Consider the following 19,335-nt stretch of genomic DNA (forward strand, 5'->3'; position numbering starts at 1 on the left):
GCACATATCGGACATCTCCGCCCAATATGTGCGGCGTACGACCGAGGCTTCTAATATATGCCTTCGTTTCGTTGGCTTCGCTTTCACAGACGTGTGTTGTCAATGGAAACTCTAGGCGAGTGGGAGGAATGATGTAAGGCAGATTACGATTTGGCGCAGAAAGCAAGGGCGTTTAGAGAAGTGATTAGAAAACAATATGAACAATCCATCGCCTCTGGTTACAGCAGAAAGTGGGCTGGCACTCCCTATAAAATATGGGGATTTGGCTTACGCCGTTTAGCTCACAACACGTCCAACTGCAAAGGCAACATGGCAGATGCCATTCGCCATACAAAGTAGCACTGTGTTGTACAAAAGCGGTACAAGGGCTGATCTCCAGATTACAGGAGCTATACTTTGCTGACCCCGGCGCGTCCGCGCAATAGCCATACCCGATCGAAGCACGGCATAGGTGTTGCCTAGTAGTGGTTTGTAGTGGTTTGTCAGGTTAACGTCGCAAGGCTGCACATACACACTGTAAACATAAAGTAGCCCGAATAGGAGAATAAATGGGCACCGCCTGCTTTTAAACTCTTTAAAATAAACTCGTCTGACCGGCAGTGCCATTGTTTTATGAAGTATTTGAGGATCTGCCTTTGATAATGCGCCCAGCGACTGAAGCACAAATCAACACTACTACTCTTAGTATCATGGCCGCATCAAACCTCTCGTGGGCTCAAACAATCTTGCTGTAATCTGCCTTCGATAGTTAAAGGTAGAACAAAAAGGGAAAAGAGCTGCCGACTGCCAAAAATATTTCTTCCCACTACGGGGCGAAGTGCGATGCAACAAATAAAACAAAACTTCCCTTCCTTCGATTCTGGATCGGTTATCGGAAGTTAAATCGAGTGAAGAAGAGCACGTATACCGGCTTCCACGTATCGAAGACGCATTGGATCGACTGCGTAATGCTAAATATTCCTCCTTACTCAAACTTAAGATTGGCTACTGGCAGATGGAAGTGGACGAAAGGAAAAGTGAGAAGACAGCGTTTGTGACCAACCACTAACGGCCTTTATGAGTTCAAAAGTGCTACCCTTCGGCCTTTGTTCCGCGCCAGCAACCTTCCAACACATGGTGGACACCGTTTTTTTTAATTGAAATGGCAGACGTGCCAGGTGTACCTTGATGATGTTGTCATTTTTCCTCCTAGCTTTGGACACCTCAACGGCTGAGAATGGTGCTAGAGGCACTACATTCTGCTCAGTTGGCTATAAAATCATACAAATACTAATTAGGTTTCCAGGAGCTTCGTTTTCTTGGTCACGTGATCAGTGCTCAGCGCATTCGTTTAGATCCCGTGAAAATTGCTGCTATGGCGCAGTTCCCGCTGCAGACAAACAAAAAGTTCCTTCAAAGGTTTTTGGGACTCTGTGCCTACTACAGGCGTTTAATCGAAATAATTTCCACAGTTGCCGAGCCCCTTACACTGCTTACCCCAGATAATGTCCCTTTTCCATGGCACGAGGACAAAGAGGCCGCCTAGAACGAGTTACGCAGGCGGCTCCAGACTGCATCGATAGTCGCCCATTTTGACGAACAAGCTGCCCCCGAAATTCATACCGATACCAGCAATCTTGGTCTCGGAGCAGTTCTTCTACAATGGTAAGATGGCAATGAAAAAGATATAGCGTACGCTGGGCGCTCTCTCTCGAAAGCAGAGGAAATTTACTCCACCGCACAAAAAGAATGCCTTGAGGTAGTCTGGGCGATCAGCAAGTTCCGACCTTATCTGTATGGTCGCCCATTTCGAGGTGTGAGAGATCGCCATTCGTTCTGTTGGCTTGCCAACTTCGAAGACCCCTCGGTATGCGAAGTGGAGGCTCAAAGAATACGCCATCACAGTTGTTTAGAAGCCCAGTCGTAAGCACAACGATGCTTCGTCGCGGGCACTTGTTGATGGTGCATCGCCTGACACCGATGAAAATAGCCCCAGCGCTTTGTTTAGCACCGAAAGCGGAGTGAGCATAAATTGAACTATCAATTACGCAGTGTTCGCACGAGAAAATACTTTTGAGATCCACCTTACTCATCATTGCGATGTAAAAAACTGGGAACCAAAATGTCAAGGAAAAATAACAAAATTCCAATAATAAAGCGAACAAAAAAAAATTGGAGCACACATAAGCTTCGTCTTTAAGAGTGAAATGCGACGGTGAGTTGCAGGTGGCGGTCGTCTAAATGCAGGCATTTTTCATTTTTTATTGCGTCATTTAAATTATCAATCACATACTCTAAGTTTTCTTAAATACCGTTATCAAGCATTGGCTTATCATTCTGAGGTTTTTGATACCTTTGAACCCCCATTGTCCAATTTTTTACATTTATTTTTATTTATTCATACTGTTAACCCTATGTATGAGGGTTACTACAGGGAGGGAAACATATACACTTACAAGTGCAATTCTCTTCGCTAAAAAACACTCAAATACACAGAATTACAGATTTGCACAGCAATCTTCCAGGAACATGTTCGCACCTATGACAAATTTGTCTACATCTATTTGGTCCACAACGTCACTTGGTAGTTGATTCCAAATTTCTACAGCATTGGGAAAAAAAGAGTAGCGATAGACACCAGTACGTGTAATAAAGTTGGCTAGGACGTTCGTGTAATGTCCGCCCGTTAGAAAGGGATAAGCCCCAAATTCAATCCAATCCAATCCAAATAAGTTGTAATACCTTACTGTGATTTTTTCGTGGTGAACGCTTCAGGGGAGGTGTAACATAGTGTTGTTTATTAACTTTTACTTTATCATTCATTATCAGAAAAAAAAGTTTCAATTTCTGCTTTGTTCTTCTTATTTCTAGTGAAAAGGAAGTTTTTTCGAATCTAGTAACACTGTTTTGAGCTTCCTTTTGATGTTTGAAATTTCTGCCGCCCTATTTTTTTGCTTTTGTAGCCTTTTTACCTTGCGCTTTAACGGAATGATCTCTCTAGTGATCCAAGGATTGAACTGCTTCGATTTGTTTGAGCGAGTGGGAACAAATCTATCAATGCAATATTTTAGTGTGCCTTTAAAACGTTGCCACAATTCCTCGACACTTCCATCGTGTGATGCAGTTGCAAACTGATTCAACTTTTCTTCTAAGACGTCTAAGATAGACGTACCATCTCCCGGCTGTAATCTTTGACCCGTATTAAAACATGCGATTTTTTGCGGACTTTTGTGTTCAACCGCGCATTCAAACAGGTCATCTTGTGGTCAGATAAACCCGGCTCGACAGATATAGTGCGGTCTGCTACTTTATGGGATAAGAAAACCAAGTCCAACAATGACTGGGACCTTGATGTAACCCTTGTAAAATCATTTACTATTTGCTTAAGGTTATGAGTAAACATAATTTCCATTATTTTATTCGCACTGCTTATATCTACATTACCTGTCGACAAAGTTTGTGTATGTTTTTTCAATCAATTTTTTACAACGATTTCACTAAGTGAACTCGCCATCGCCTAACCCACAGCAATAAATCATCAACAACTAGAACCACAAGTTACCACGATACGGTTTGTTTTACGCAGCTTCCCACTATTTCCGACTACGCTGACGGCTTGTGGACCGAACGAGCTGCACACGCTGTCGCGCCATAATTAAGGAATCGCAAAAGGAAGTCAGGCAGCATGGATGCCCACATCCCACCCAGTAAACGTCCTGACGTCGGGGGAAATAGGGTCCACTGCATGCACCTCGTTCCAAGACCTGCTTCGATTACTGGACATTTTTCATTCCCGCTCAAGGTGCTCCCCATAGAGTGGGGAGTGGTCCACTCGGGAGCGGTCCAGAGTGGGGAGAGCTAAAGTGAAAATGCTATTCGGTGAAGAGATAAATGCTGATCTCTTAGGGTAGCAGAATATATTCGAAAGGAAGGAAAGTGCATAAGGGAACGGCGGAGAGTCAGGTAAGGAGATGATATTAGGAAACCCGATGGGATAGGACAGCCGCGGCTGACGACCGACTGAGACAGTGCAAGGTAAATTTGAAAGGCCTTGAACCCACAGGGGACGTAACCGTAGCCTGGGTAATGCACCTGCTGATGATGACTGTGAATGGGTATTATCCGTGCGGTTTTACTAATTGAGTAATTTTGTGATATTCACTTGCGTACACTTTCCTTTGAGAAGAGACGAGCACTGAAATGTTCCGACCACGAGAGCAAAGTGAGAGATGTAACGTAGAGAAACAATTACCCCCGATCCGTGATCATAGCAGAGCTGGATCCAAACAGAGAAAACGTAGTACGAAAAAAGAGATTGAGAAAGGGAGATAAGGAAATTTTCCGGGGCAGGCGTTGACTGCGGCTGGTGCAGCATGGGTTTAAAGTATTGGTGATCAAAGGGTTTATGGTTTATGGAGATCAACGTCCCAAAGCGACTCAGGCTGTCAGGGACGCCGTAGCGGAGGGATCAGGATAATTTAGACCACCTGGGGTTCTTTAGCGTGCACTGACATCGCGCAGCATATGGGCCTCTAACATTTCACCTCCATCGAAATGCGACCGCCGCGGGCGGGATCGAACCCGCGTCTTTCTGGTCATGAGCCCAGCGCCATAACAACTGAGCTATCACTGCGGCTGGTAATAAAAGGGATAAGCAGTAGCCAATCTCGCTTCTGCTGATTATGAAGAAAGGGTAAAGTCCGCCCTACTTCGCTCCTCCACTCCTATCCTTATCTTCACATATGACATCGGTGAAAACAGCGCGAAAGAAGAAGCCCGAAGGCGAAACGAGGAAGTGACAGGAAAGAGCGCTGCCTCACCGTTCCTCGTTTCGCCTTCGGGCTTCTTCTTTCGCGCTGTTTTCACCGATGTCAGAATGGACCAACTAGCCCAGCAAAAAGTTCTGCTAGATTCACATATGAGAACGACTGAGGCGTCCCGAAAGCTTTGCCTCCCGTAATCACCCCGGCTTGGCCTCCCTGGTGACGAGGCGGCTTCTGGCTGCGGCCACCTCGTACAAGCCTCTCGGCGCGCTAGCGACGGCCGGCAGCCGCTCGCCATGCGCTGGTAGTAGCGGTCGTAGAGGCGTGTCAACGATATCACCTCGTCGTGCACCGTGGTGGCCATCTTGCGCAGCACATTCAGCGCCACGCTAAGCACTATGCCCACGACGGCCATCGCGATAGTGTTGGAACGCAGGTAGGAGACCATGGAGTCCACGCAGTTGCGTGTATGGATCTGCGCCAGTCGACGAAATGAAAGGGGGGGGGGCAAGCTGCCATCTCCTAACCAGAAAGTTAATACACTCACTCTATACTGGTATTGGTAGTGCGGTATCGCTTTTGCTGTGTTTTTAGTGGTAGTGCGGAATCCCTATTGGTAGTGGTAGGGTGGTAGTGTTTTTGCTTTGGTCTATTTGCAGTGGTAGTGCGGTAGTTATTTTGCTGTATTTGTAGGGGTAGTGCGGTATTTCTTTTTGAGTGGCAGTGAGGTAGAGCTTTTGCTCTATTTGTAGCGGTAGTACGGTATCGCTTTTGCTTCATTTGTAGTGGTAGTGCAGTACTGTTTTTGCTCTATTTGTAGTGGTAGTGCGGTAGTGCTTCTGCTCTGTTCGTAGAGGTAGTCGTCATCATCATCATCATCAGCCTGACTATGCCCACTGCAGGGCAAAGGCCTCTCCCATGTCTCTCCAATTAACCCCGTCCTTTGCCATTTGCGGCCACCATTTCTTCCGCCCATTTAACTTTGTGTCCCCCTGCTACGTTTCCCTTCTCTTGGAATCCACTCCGTTACTCTCAAGGACCAGCGGTTATCTTGCCTTCGCATTACATGCCCTGCCCAAGCCCATTTCTTCCTCTTGATTTCGACTAGGATGTCATTAATCCGAGTTTTTTCCTCACCCACTTTGCCCGCTTCCGATCTCCCAACGTTCCACCTATCGTTTTTCTGTCCACAGCTGACTGCGTGTTCCTTTACTTGAGCTGAACGCTCTTTGTTAGCCTTCACATTTCTGCCCCACAGCTAAGTACAAGTAATATACAGCTCTTGTATATTTTTATAATGAGGGATATTGGTAAACTGCCATTGATGGTCTGAGACAACCTTCCATATACCATCCACCCCATTATTATTATTCTACTTATTTCGCTGTCATGATCCGGATCAGCGGTCACTACCTGCACTAAGTAGACATATTCTCTAATTCGAGCACCTCGCTATCAGTTGCGAACTTCTGTTCCCTTGCTAGACTGTTGAACATTACTTTGGTTTTCTGCATGTTAATTTCTAGCCCCCCCCCCCCCCCCCCCCCCCCCCGTTTTGCTCTGCCTGTCAACTCACCGATCAATCTTTGCAGTTCATGTCCTGAGTGACTTAGCATGGCAGTGTCTTCACCGAATCGCAGATTACTTACGTATTCTCTATTAAGTCTTATCCCCAACTGCTCCCAATGTAGGCCTCGAAATGCCTGCTGTAAACAGGCGGCGAATAACATTTATCGAGATCATGTCTCCCTACTTGACATCCTTTCTTATTGGAATTTTATTCCTCAATTTATGGAAGACTATGCTAGCTGTGCAATCGTTATAGATATCTTCCAATATTTTCCCATAAGACTCTTCTACACCCTGATTCCGCAATGCCTGCATGTCAGCTGAGATTTCCGCTGAGTGAAATGCTTTCTCGTATTCAATGAAGGCTATATCTACATGGTTTGCTTATATACTGCGCATTTCTCTACCACGAGATTAATAGAGGGAATGTGGTCTATTCTTGAGAACCTTTACGAAAGCCTGCTTATGGTTTGCTTGATAGAAGTCTAAGGTTGCCCTGGCTCTATTAGCGATTACCTTAGTAAATAACTCGTAAGGAAAGAACAATAAGCTAGTCGGTCTAAGGTTTCAAGTCCTTGAAGTCCGCTTTCTTATCAGCATCATCATCAGCCTGACTACACCCACTGCAGGGCAAAGGCCTCTCCCATGTCTCTCCAATTAACCTGGTCCTTTGTCAGTTGCCGCCACTGTATCCCCGAAAACTTCTTAATCTGATCCGCCCACCTAACTTTCTGCCGTCCCCTGCTACGTTTGCTTCCTCTTGGAATCCACTCCGTTACCCTTAAGGACCAGCGGTTATCTTGTCTTCGCATTACATTCCCTGCCCAAGCCCATTTCTTCCTCTTGATTTCAACTAAGATGTCATTAACCCGCTTTTGTTCTCTCACCCACTCCGCCCGCTTTCGATCTCTTAACGTTACACCTATCATTTTCCTTTCCATGTCTCGCTGCGTTGTTCTTAACTTAAGCTGAACCCTCTTCGTTAGCCTCCACGTTTCTGCCCCATAGGTGAGTACCGGTAGGATACAGCTGTTGTATACTTTTCTCTTCAGGGATATTGGTAAGCTACCATTCATGATCTGAGAGAACCTGCCATATGCGCTCCACCCCATTCTTACTCTTCTAGTTATTTCCCTCTCATGATCCGGATCTGCGGTCACTACCTGCCCTAAGTAACACATTCTCTTACTACTTCCAGCACCTCGCTACCAATGGCGAACTGCTGTTCCCTTGCTAGGCTGTTGAACATTACTTTGGTTTTCTGCATGTTAATTATTCGCCCCACCGTTCTGCTCTGTCTGTCTAACTGATTGATCATGCTTTGCAGTTTTTGTCCTGAGTGGCTTAGCAAGGCAATGTCATCAGCGAATCGCAAATTACTCAGGTATTCTTCATTAACTCTTATCCCCAACTGTTCCCATTCCAGTCCCCGGAATACCTCCTGTAAGCAGGCAGTGAAGAGCATTGGCGAGATCGTGTCTCCCTGCCTGACACCTTTCCGTATTGGAATTTTATTGCTGACTTTATGGAAAACTATAGTAGCTGTGCAATCGTTATAAATATTTTCCAATATTTTCACATAGCACTCTTCTACACCCTGATTCCGCAATGCCTGCATCACAGCTGAGGTTTCCACTGAGTCAAATGCTTTCTCGTAATCAATGAAGGCTATATATAGGGGTTATTTTTATTCTGCGCATTTCTCAATCATCTGACTGATAGTGCGAATGTGATCTATTGTAGAGTATCCTTTACGAAAGCCTACCTGATCATTTGGTTGACTAAAGTCCAAGGTTGTCCTGACTCTATTAGCGATTACCTTATGAATTCGCTTTCTTATGAATTAAGATAACTTTACTGTTCTTCCAAGCTTCTGGTACTCTCGAGGTCACAAGGCATTGCGTATGCAGGCTGGCTAGGTTTTCTAACAGTCTCCCCTCCGTCCTTCAAGAAATCTGGCGTTACATGATCTTCACCAGCTGCTTTCCGCCTTTCCATTGCTGCCTTGTGTTAGGAGCAATGGAGACTTTCTTGGGAGCAATAGTTGCTTATCAGAATATACACTGCTCAATTTACCCTCCGGATTTTATATAGCATTATTATTGAAGTGCATAGAAGACGAACAACAAAAGGAAATTTGTTTGCCTCTCTACATGGCCTCGCCTTGTGAACATACACGCCTAGGTAAATTGCCTATTTCAGGCCATATTTCCCCCCACCATCTTGAAAACTCAGTCAATTTGAAAAAGCTACATAATTTCAATTCCTAAAATTATATGAAACAGTAGAAATTCTATCGCCAAATTTCATCCCTCGAATTCTATGAAAAAATAAAAATTTCTGGAAGGGAACGCAACGCGGGGTGGGAGATTCGTATTCTCTCTCAAGATGCCTTCGTACCTATATCCCTTAAAATGAGGGAGCCTTCATGTTAAGATTCGACGTTCAGGATGAAGACAACTCTGCCAATTGGTATCAGTGAGTGAATTTTACGGTGTCGCGGTAAGCCTACTCCATAGGTCCAACAGGCACAGTACGTCTCCTCTCTGACTAACCATTCATTTCGAGAAATAAGTGGTTCCGTCAGGCCTGCTTTCTCTATTATAATCTTAGAATTCCGGACTTTCTTTACAGAGTGTGGTACCGCAGTCTTATTGTGTCTCCGAGAGATGTTGCGGTATTATTTGGCGGTGAGAGGGCGTACCTTCTTCCAGGCCTCCTGCTCGCTGACACTCAGGACACCACGACCGCAGAAGCGGTGCTTGAGCCTCGTCTCAAAATCGAGGTTTTCCCCTTCCTGCGCCCCTGCGCCTTGCAGCACGAGGCCGGAACCGAGCACCGCTCCGTGCTCGAGTTGTGCTTGGAGCAGTTGAAGTAGATGTTGTAGTCCCAGTCGCGATAGCGCTCTTTCGTCACGCCGCAACACTTGAAGTAAGCCTGCGCCGTACGTACATCAGCATCACCATCGGTATCATCCTGTACCACCATCCAAATTATAATGCTGACTATCGCCAACTTCAACAATCTAACGACCAGAATCATCATCGTCGCTGCTACCACAGGTCTCGTCGCCATCATCCCCACAGATGCCACCACAGTCATTCCGTTCGCAGTCAACAGCAGTTTGGAGACCGCTGCCGCAAAGACCGCAATTTTAAGACTGCCGAACTGGACTGCAGTGTTTCCTTTCTTCCGCCTCATCGTCCCGGAGTTGCCAAAAGGCGCCTGTGTGGTGTGTGGTGTCAGTGCACGTTACAGATCCCCAGGTGGTCGATACTCATCCGGAGCTCTCCATTACGGCACCTCTTTCTTCTTTTATTCTTTCGCTCCCTCTTTTTCCCTTCTTTTACGGCGCTTTTCAGGTGTCCACCGAGAAAAGTGAGACAGTTATTGCGTCATTTCCTTCCCTCAAAAACTGTTTCATCCTCCACTACGGCACCTCTTCCTTTCTTCTCACTCTCTCCTTTATACCTTCTTACGGCGTGGTTCAGGTGTCCATCGAGATGTAGACAGATACTGCACCATTTCCTTTCCTTAAAAACTAATTTCCAATGTTTTGTTCAAACGGCGATTTCAAACAGATGGGGGTCTGGGGCAACGAAAGGGCGGACGAACTAGCTCGAGGGCTTACTATCCGAGCTGGGGGGTCACAAGCCCCAGAGGAGCTCTGTACTAGCCTAGGGGCTGGGTACTCTGAAACACTAAGTTTATACAGGGGGCTAAGATACAAATACCCCCCACCACACAAAGAGCTAAGCAAGGAAGAAGCCGCAAAATGGCAGAAGCTACAGACAGGCTCCTTCCCCAACTTATATATACTAAGCAAGATGTTCCCGACACAATACCGCGCCACATGCCCTTGGTGCGAAGCGAGGCCAACACTATACCACATAACATGGGAATGCGATAGAAATATATCATTCCACAAACACGACACACCGAGTGCGAAGCAATGGGAGAGCCGGCTCACCAGCTGCGAGCTAGAGGCCCAAAGGGAACTCATAGCATACGCAAGCGAGATGGCCAGACTCAGTGGAGCCCTGGACTAGGGGACCACCCAAGGCTAAGGAGGCAACCTCAAGACTTGAAGACTTGAAGACGACCTCCACCGCAAGCTAAATCTTAGAAATCAATAAAGTTTCTACTCACTCACTCACTCCAACAGATGAGTCGCTGCGATCGGTGAGATCAGCAATGACAGGTGTCCACCAACTGGCCCTTAGTATTGGCGATGGCGACAAAAAAAAAAAGCCTATTTAAGCACTTTGGTGAAGAAAAAAATTCTCTCAGGCATTAAAGGGCCAATGGAGAACACTTTAAATTCGTCTGTAATGATATGATAAGAAACGCAAAGGTTTGTAACAAACGCAGTGCGTTACGAAGTAAGGATGTGTTGCGGCTGGCACACGCCTTCTTAACCAGTCGAATTTTCTATCCGACTCCTTATCTTTATCTACGGAAATAGAGGAGGAAGCCCTTGAGGTCGTCCTTCACAAAATTATTACGCGTGCCCTTGACCTCCTCATCACCACTTCAAAAAGCCAGCTTATGGCCTTTGGGGTGGTGAGTAGTTTCCGGGAGCTCCAGGAGGCGAACCTTACAAACAGGTACACGCGCTTGTTGCAAAGGGAGTCGGGTCGCCGCCTGCTTGCTCGACTTCATATCCAATGCACCACTCCCGTGGAAGACGGGTTTCAAATCCCAGAACGTTGAAGACGCGCCCTCCATGTGCGACCTCTTCCAGCCAATATGTCACACGAAGACCACACTTGCACGAAGGCGCCTTGCACGAGCTGAAGCCCTAGCCCGACATTATGGCAAGAAAACAGGTGTATACTACGTCGACGACTCCGGCCCTCACCACGGTGGATGGTACATGGTCGCGGTAGTTCATAACAGCAACACAGTTAACGGCCTCACCTTCGGAGCCCGCACTGCAGCACACACAGAAGCAGTCGCGATTGCTGCCATGGCCCCGCATTCCGATCCAAAATACATAATCACCGATTCGCGAGGGTCCTCTGTTGGAACGTCGAACAAGGCTACGCCCCCTTCCTAGCCTATCGAATCTACCAAAATTGCATACGGGATACGGACCCCGCACACCGTTACCTTATATGGGCCACTGCTCAGCAGGGGCTGGCAGGAAACGAGGCAGCAGACGCAGCCGCTCGCACGCTCTCTCAGCTGTCTGCTTTCTCCTCCTCACCTGATCAGCAACCCGATTTGAATCCGGCCTATGCCTTCAAAGATGTTGCAACCTACTATCAAGATAGTCATCGCATTTACCCTCGCCCAGGTAAAGGCCTCAAGAAGGCGGACGAGCGGCTCCTTCTCCGCCTTCTCACCAATGCATTGCTGTGCCCGGCAGCACTAAAATATTTGACCCCTCCTTTAACGGCAGCACCCCGGATTCTAGAGCGGTGTATTTGGACCCTTATGACATGGTGTGGGCCTGCCCCTCCAACCCGGCCATAGCCCCCATCCGCAACCCAACGCGGGAGGTCTAGGGGCGACCCTGTTCGGCTGCCACTACTTAGAGGCCAAACAAGCCTTACTGGGGCTCGCTCGGGCGGCGGCCACCGCCACTGGGGTCCCAAACTTGTAGTGATCGGTCCCTTACGGGCTGATCCAAGCAGACGTCCTGTCCCGTCCTAATGTTTTGACCACCACCAGCCACAGGTTTGGGCAAGTAGGTGACACACGTTAGGCGAACAATGAAGGGCGAGTAAAAAAAGGACGAGTACGAGAGGTAACGCGCTCACAACCGGCAACTGGCAAATTTACTGCATGGTGCTTCACCTAAGACTTTACACCATTTTTAAAGATAGGCTTTTTGAGCCAGCGCTTTTTTTCGGCAAAGCATTGTCAGTGTTGTAGTACAACAGAATACCGCTAATGCTATTCAGCATGCTACCAACACAAAATTTTTGGGTATTGTGATAGATAGTTACCTCAAGTTTGATTTACACATCCGTTCAGTAATTAAAAAAGCCTCATACGGCCTGCATGCACTTTCCAAATGTCGAAATTTTTTCCCCGTTGATGTGCTTGTTAACCTTTATTACGCCTTTGTCCATTCACATATTATTCACTGTGTGTCTGTTTAGGGATGCACATATTCATCTCACATCGCCCCCTTATATGCTTTTCAAAAAAGAGCTCTTCGAATTGTCGCGCAAAATATTCAGCATACTCATCCGGATGAATTATTTGCCGTTCTTGGTATCCTAAATATATATGACCTAGTAACTTATAATACCGCTTCCTTAATTTATCAGATAATTCACAACACACTCAATTTAACTACAGTATGTCTTCGTCACTCACTACGCACGAACACGTCTACTACAAGACATCGGCTCTTGCTTCCTACAATACATTTAAATTATGGTCGACAAACGTTGCAATTTACGGGTCCTTATCTGTGGAATAGTCTTGAATATAATGTTCAAATTTCACCTACACTTCATGCCTTTCAGAAACAATTAAAACATTTTCTACTAAATTCAACCTAGTCTACATTCTTTAGTGCTGTGGTTTGTGTTTTTCTTTTCTAATTATAACATGTTTATTTGATATTGTCACTAGTATCCAGTGCCTGCTGCTGTAACATGCTTATTGTCATATAGTTGCGTTTTTTGTTGCTGTCGTCTACGTCATATGTAATAGCTTATAGTGGTCGGGACCCTTAAACAAATTTTGTTGGGCCCCTGAAATTGTCTGTTTGTATTTCATGTTTTATGCTAAATAAGTACTTTCTTTCTTTCTTTCTTTTTTCTTTCTCTAACTAGCAGGTTGGTTAAGTAATATTGAATAGTTAAGTTTTAAGTATTATGTTAGGCTTCTTAAATATTGAGGGATACTAAACTTTTCAAGTGTTACTTTTAGGCTCCTTAATTACTGAGCGGCGTCTAGCCCACCTTAAGAAATAAACATGTCAGTTTTTTGGGTTTCGAAAAATCCTGATGCCCTGGGCGCTGTGGCCCAAGAAATTTCAGCTATTTCTGCGAGTTACGTGCAGTGGAGGAGTTGCCTTGCCTGCAGGCTTCTTGAAAGCGCATGTATTTGGGCGCGATGTAGCGAAAATTTGTTGGGCCACAGCGCCGAAGGTAAGCGCGTTTTGGAAATTCTATAAGAAGTTATTGAGATGACTCGCGGTTGGCTACACGCCTCTCAGTAATTAAGCACCCTAACAGTAAGAGTTAAAAAGATAACTATTAATGAGCCTACCAGTTGGGAAGTCTTAGCTGCATTTTGATGGGCTACACCACTGACAATGCTATGCCGAAAAAAGCGTTCTTCAAACTCAAAAAGCCTATCTTTAAATATTGTGTATAGTCTTAGGTGAAACACCCTGTATACAGGACAGCACGCCCCACGGTAAAAACTGACAAAGAAGTAAGGACACATTGACGGTCAGTGCATTACCCGAGTCGTTGCGCATAAACATTGACATGATGGCAATGACATGAAACTGGACTACGGCACATCGTCAGTGGGGATTGAAGGACATTAAACACGAAGGAAAAAGAAAAGTGCAGCAAGCGAAACAAAAACTGAAGGGATGAAAACAAACTCCAGCGACCGTTAAAACTCATGAGTAACCGGTCTCGGACTGGACGCCAACAAGTAAAAGCAGATGAAGAACATCGATGAGAGCCGCATGAGGAAAGTTTGGCGATTGCGCCGCAGTTCACCTGGGCATAATCGACGAGACGTGCGTAGGGTTGTCGCGGTAGCTCACGATCAGGTTGATGGTGAACACGTTGCTCGCACTCTGCGAAGACCCCAGGGCAAACCGAGAAACAGGGGTGGAAAGGAAGCAGGAAAGGGTACGGACATTAGGTCGAACTCTTGTTCAAAGTCAGGGCTGCCGCAACAAAGTCTAGTGTGATACTACTGCGCACTGCCTCAGTCACAACCAACGCCAAGAACACAGGCACAATAAACTCAGTTCACATTGACAGCAAGGTGCGTTCTGCGTAGTTACGGCCGTATTGTGCGAGTTGAACATTCAAGGACGTCACATCTTCGAGATGGCATGACCCCACCTTCAGCAGTAGCAATGAGGCACACCCCTGTTAATATAGTCAACTCTCAATGTAAGGTCCCTTTGCAGTGACACCTGCATTATTCAGGCTTTCAAAAGTGAATGTTGTACTTGGCAAGCAGAGCATTCAATGATTTCATTCCTCCTGGATGACGTGAGGACTTTCGCGCCAGTCCGGCTGAAGCGCAGCCCTGTTCTCCTGGCGAGAGGCACCGTCTCATCCGTAGTCTGCGACACGTTTCGAACAAACGAAGAACAGTACAGGTACCGTTCTCAATTCTATGCGCAGGGCGAGGAAAATGCGCCTGGCGGTGTTTTGGACAGCAGTACCTTAAACTGTTCATTAGATATCGAAAAGAGCAGTCTTAAATTTATATGTGCCATTGATGTCATGCATATGTCACTTCAGTCTCGCGTCGACAACCTCAGTCGAGCCCACACTGGCGTATCTCCGATAAGTGCTCGCGACATTTCGAGTGAGACCGCGGTTATCGCAGGCGCTCTCGATGGGACCCCTGAAGCGGTGAAGAGCAAGTTTGTGGCTCGGGCAAAGGACCCTTATAAATATGGTCTATAGAAGTCTATAGACTTCTTATGGACTCTACTGCCTTCCTATAGATATTCTTTCTTGTCTATTCATAGTCTATAGGCTGTCTTTAAACAACAGTTTACTAAAAGTGTATGGCCATGAATCTATAGACTGTCTATACACTGTCTATTGCACTTGTATTGCCCAAAGTCTGTTCTCTAGGATTGGTTTATAGAGTCTATGCACTTTATAGGCAGAAGTAAATAGACAGTCTATACACTAAAAATTTTCTGTAAGGGAAGGCAACCATACGAGTGAGATCCTGAAATAAGGACTCCACCGACACCATTCGCAAACCATTTCAGGCTAGTAAACATTCTCCTATCCAGCTCTCCCAAACTGCTCAGACGTGTAGTGCACCTCATATCCCGGGGTTTCAAAGTACTTCGACAACACTCTCGAGCCGGAAAGCATTACCAGCTATCTCCTCGAAGCGGCGCGGTTGTCCACCGCTGAATAGTAGGCTTATGGTTAATGACGAGAGAAGGTAGAAAGTTGAACTTTTTGACGGGTTAATTGGTACATCGTCTTCAAAAAGAATGTCGTACGCCAAAAAAAGGACGAAACAGGAAGGAAAGTCGTACGCCACCTTCCTGTTCTATCTTTCCTGTTCTATGTTTCCTTCCTGTTTAGTCCTTTTTTTTTGGCGTACGACATTCTTTCAAGAAGGTAGAAAGACCGTACGAAGACTGAGAGCAAAAGTCATTCGGATTGATTCCTATTCCTTTCGCTTCACTAAGAGCCAGATTATGACTTACTGCGCGCGAAACGCAAAAGGCGTCCGTGTGCTGACTCGCCGCGGTGGCTCAGTGGTTAAGGCGGTCGTCTATCGAGCCGGAGTACCCGGGTGCGAACCTGACCGCGGTGGCCGCGTTTCAATAGAGGCCAAACGCAAAAGGCGCCCGTGTGCTGTGCAATGTCAGTGCACGTTAAAGATTCCCAGGGAGTCGAAATTATTCCGGAGACGACCACAACGGCACCTCTTTCTTCCACTCCCACCTTCCCTTACCTTACGGTGCGGCTCAGGTGTCCACCGAGATGTATGAGACAAATACTGCGCCGTTCCGTTTCCTCAAAAACAAAAAAAAAAAACGTGTGCTGCGCAATGTAAGTGCACATTAAAGATCCCCAGGTGGTCGAAATTATTCCGGAGGCCTCCACTATTGCACCTCTTTCTTCCTTTCTTCTCTCATTCCCAGCTTTATTCTTTCGTTTACGGTGTGGTTCCAGTGTCCACCGAGATATGTGTACCCTCAGAAACCAATTGTAATTTCTTTTTCTGAACAGAAATGCAGCCGCTACGACATCCCGGAGATCCACGAAGCTACGCTTACACTACTGCCGGAGACGTTGATGAGGAAGGCGCCGAGGATGAAGAGCCCATTGAAGATCACCAGCACGTGGATGCCCCGGATGTACCAGGTGAGGAAGTACACGTGCGCAGGGCCCCCATGAAGCCCATGAAGGTGATGAAGCGGAGCACGCCCGAGACGAACAGGACCGTCACCTCGATGTTCACCATGAAGCTGACGAGCAGGGAGCGATTGCTGAAGGAGATCTCGTCTCGACGATCCACGATGGAGACAACCTGTGACAGAGGAAACGTGTGATCGACTCCGTGCGCCGGTGCGCAAGTCCGCGGTCTTTGGTTTGTCGGTCGTTCTTTAGCTTACAAGCACAGAAGGAACGGCTTTATGAGATTCCGTTCTCTATATACATGTTTTCTGCGTGAGGGACACTCGCCGCTTCATTATTGAGTTGTATCCGGTTATAGCATGGAGAAATAGACGCTCCTGCACCGCAATGCCAGTGAAAGGCAAAAACCCTATACTTGCGACTAGAGAACTGCACGGGCCTGAATTTGAGGCCCGAGCCCGGCCCGGGCCCGCGACCTGAAGCCCGAGCCCGGGCCCGGCCCAGGCCCGCTAAATTATCGCTCTAGTGAGCCCGGCCCGGCCCGTGAATCCCGGAGTGAAGCCCAGCCCGGGCCCGGCCCGGCCCGCTTCACAGTACCGCTTGAGGTATACTGCTCACTCTGAGCAAGTAGACTGCTACTAGACCGATAAGAAACTGGCCGACAAAGGTTCTGAGTTTGGCTTGCAGAAACTTGGTTCTTTTTGACCCAGAAGGAAGTGATTAAGAGTAGCGCTCGCCAGGCCCTCTCCTGGACACTGATCTCGTGTACGTGCGCAAAGGTAAACTCGGAAGTTCCGAGAACCAAATAAAAAGGGCTGCATACGCGCGCAGTAGACTACTTTGCATTCCCCTATGATTTTAATCAGTTATATTTTGCCGCCCGCGAAGTATAAACATTAAAGCTGCCTAGCCAGCAGTGGGGTGACATTTTTTTAGTGAACGCGATCTCACAGGTTTAACTCTTAGCCGAACTAGTCGCTTTTCAGCAGAAACGAAAAGCTAAAAGGCTTGAGTATTTCACGGTGTGTGTTTTGAAGACTATAAGCGTCCTAAACTAATATGTCCTTCCCGAATGCAATTCTAATAGAGTATAGGTATGTTTTGGGATGACGAACGATCAATGGGCGATTAAGACCGGTTAAATTTTACTCTCGTTGGTGGAGCAGAAGATAACGCGCGAACCACGTGATAACTTACAGGGCAAAACACTTGTCATGTCAACCAGGCTGAAGAAGCAAGGAGGGATAGATGTGGTTATCAGATGAGATTTACAAACTCTCGCGAGCTTTTGTGACTATTTCATTTACGAGACGTTCCGGTCAGCTGATCAAAAAGAAAACCAAACGCGCTTTAGTTTGTGAATTTTCTCACACGAGAAAAATATAGCTATAAAATGAAAGCGATGTTTTTGGGGCTTAAGGGCCCAAGGGGAGTCAGGCTTTGAGAGACAGCGAAGCAGAGAGCTCCGGATCATTTCGACCACATAGGTTTCTTCAAATAGCAATGATAATACAAAGTACATGGCTGTCATGCTTGCCTCCTAAATAGAAATGCGGCCGCCGAGGCTAGGAGCAAATCCTGGTTCCCCGGCTCAGTAATCAACACCTTATCCACTAAGCCACCGCGGTGCGGAAACAAGGAAATAAATAAGTCAATCAATAAAGCTTAGTTCTTTTCTCAGCGCGTACTATAACCCATAGCTCACCTGTGCCGCTGCTCCAATGCCGCAATTGTGTACTTCACTCTGCAATAGTGAATGAATAGTCGGACACCAGCCGTTTCTATACGGACCGAAGCCCGGCTCGGGTCCGCAGGTTTAAGCCCGAGCCCGGCCCGGGCCCGCAACTTCAGGCCCGGGCCCGGCCCAGGCCCGGCAAAACAGATCATGTCCCGGCCCGGCCCGGCCCGCGGGCCGGACCCGGGCTTTCGGGCCGGCCCGAGCCCGTGCAGTGCACTACTTGCGACACATGAGCCCGAATCCCTCTACGACTTCGCTCAAGCTTGGCTGAGCATCCAGGGTACCAATGATTTATTTTCATCGGCGATGGCAGTTTGGAGAAACAATGTCATCACCCCCCCCCCCCCCGGAGCCGAGCTCTATGCGAAGCAAAAGCACGCACCCAGTGGAAAAATCTGTGGGCACCTTCCGGCACTGGGATGCCCCGCCGCTGTGGCTCAGTGGTTACGGCGCTCGGCTGCCGACCCGAAAGACGCGGGTTCGATCCCGGCCGCGGCGGCCGAATTTCGACGGAGGCAGAATTCTAGAGGCCCGTGTACTGTGCGATGATGTTAGTGCACGTTAAAGAACCCCAGGTGGTCGAAATTTCCGGAACCCTTCACTGCGGCGTCCCTCATATCCTGAGTCGCTTTGGGACGTTAAATACCAACAAACCAAACCAACCAACCCTTTCGCCACTGGTTTCGAACTCCGCAACTCTCGTATGCGAAGTCGGTGCTCCAGCCACTAGGACACCACAGCGGTGGCTTCGCGACGCAAAGGCGTATGTGTGTGTTCACTCACGCATACGAAGACGACCATGCAGTTCACGGCAAACATGAGCAGGTTGAGGAACACGAGCGGGACTCTGTGCAGCGGGTTCACGTCGATGATGAGCGTCGACTCGTCGGGCTTCGGCGTCGGGATCTCCTGCATGGCGCCGTCCCACTCCCGCTAATCCTGCGGAAAAGATCAGGGCTACGTCCCAGAAGCTCGCGCCGCGCGTCTTCTTGAGGCTGCCGCTGCTCGGAATCTCAGCGCCAGCCAGTAAATGGTGATGATAATGCTACAGTTCACACCTTATGTCTGTGCTGGCGACACTGGTAATGCTAGCCATAAAGTTAAGAGATCGGAAACGGGCGGAGTGGGTGAGAGACGAAACGCTGGGTAATGGCATCCAACGGTCGAAATGAAGAGAAAGAAATGGGCTTGGGCAGGGTCATGTTACGCAAAGGCAAGATAACTGCTG

The 19,335-nt window shown here is 47.5% G+C and overlaps 1 pseudogene; it reads right to left on the reverse strand.

Annotated features, from left to right (window-relative positions):
• Nucleotides 1–4,939: 4,939 nt before the first annotated feature.
• LOC149345757 (tetraspanin-33-like) lies at nt 4,940–18,908 on the reverse strand (annotated as a pseudogene).
• Between the last annotated feature and the right edge of the window lie 427 nt (nt 18,909–19,335).

Source organism: Amblyomma mixtum, chromosome 4, assembly GCF_055824585.1.
Source record: "Amblyomma mixtum isolate Tamu chromosome 4, ASM5582458v1, whole genome shotgun sequence".
In the NCBI taxonomy this organism is placed as follows: domain Eukaryota; kingdom Metazoa; phylum Arthropoda; class Arachnida; order Ixodida; family Ixodidae; genus Amblyomma; species Amblyomma mixtum.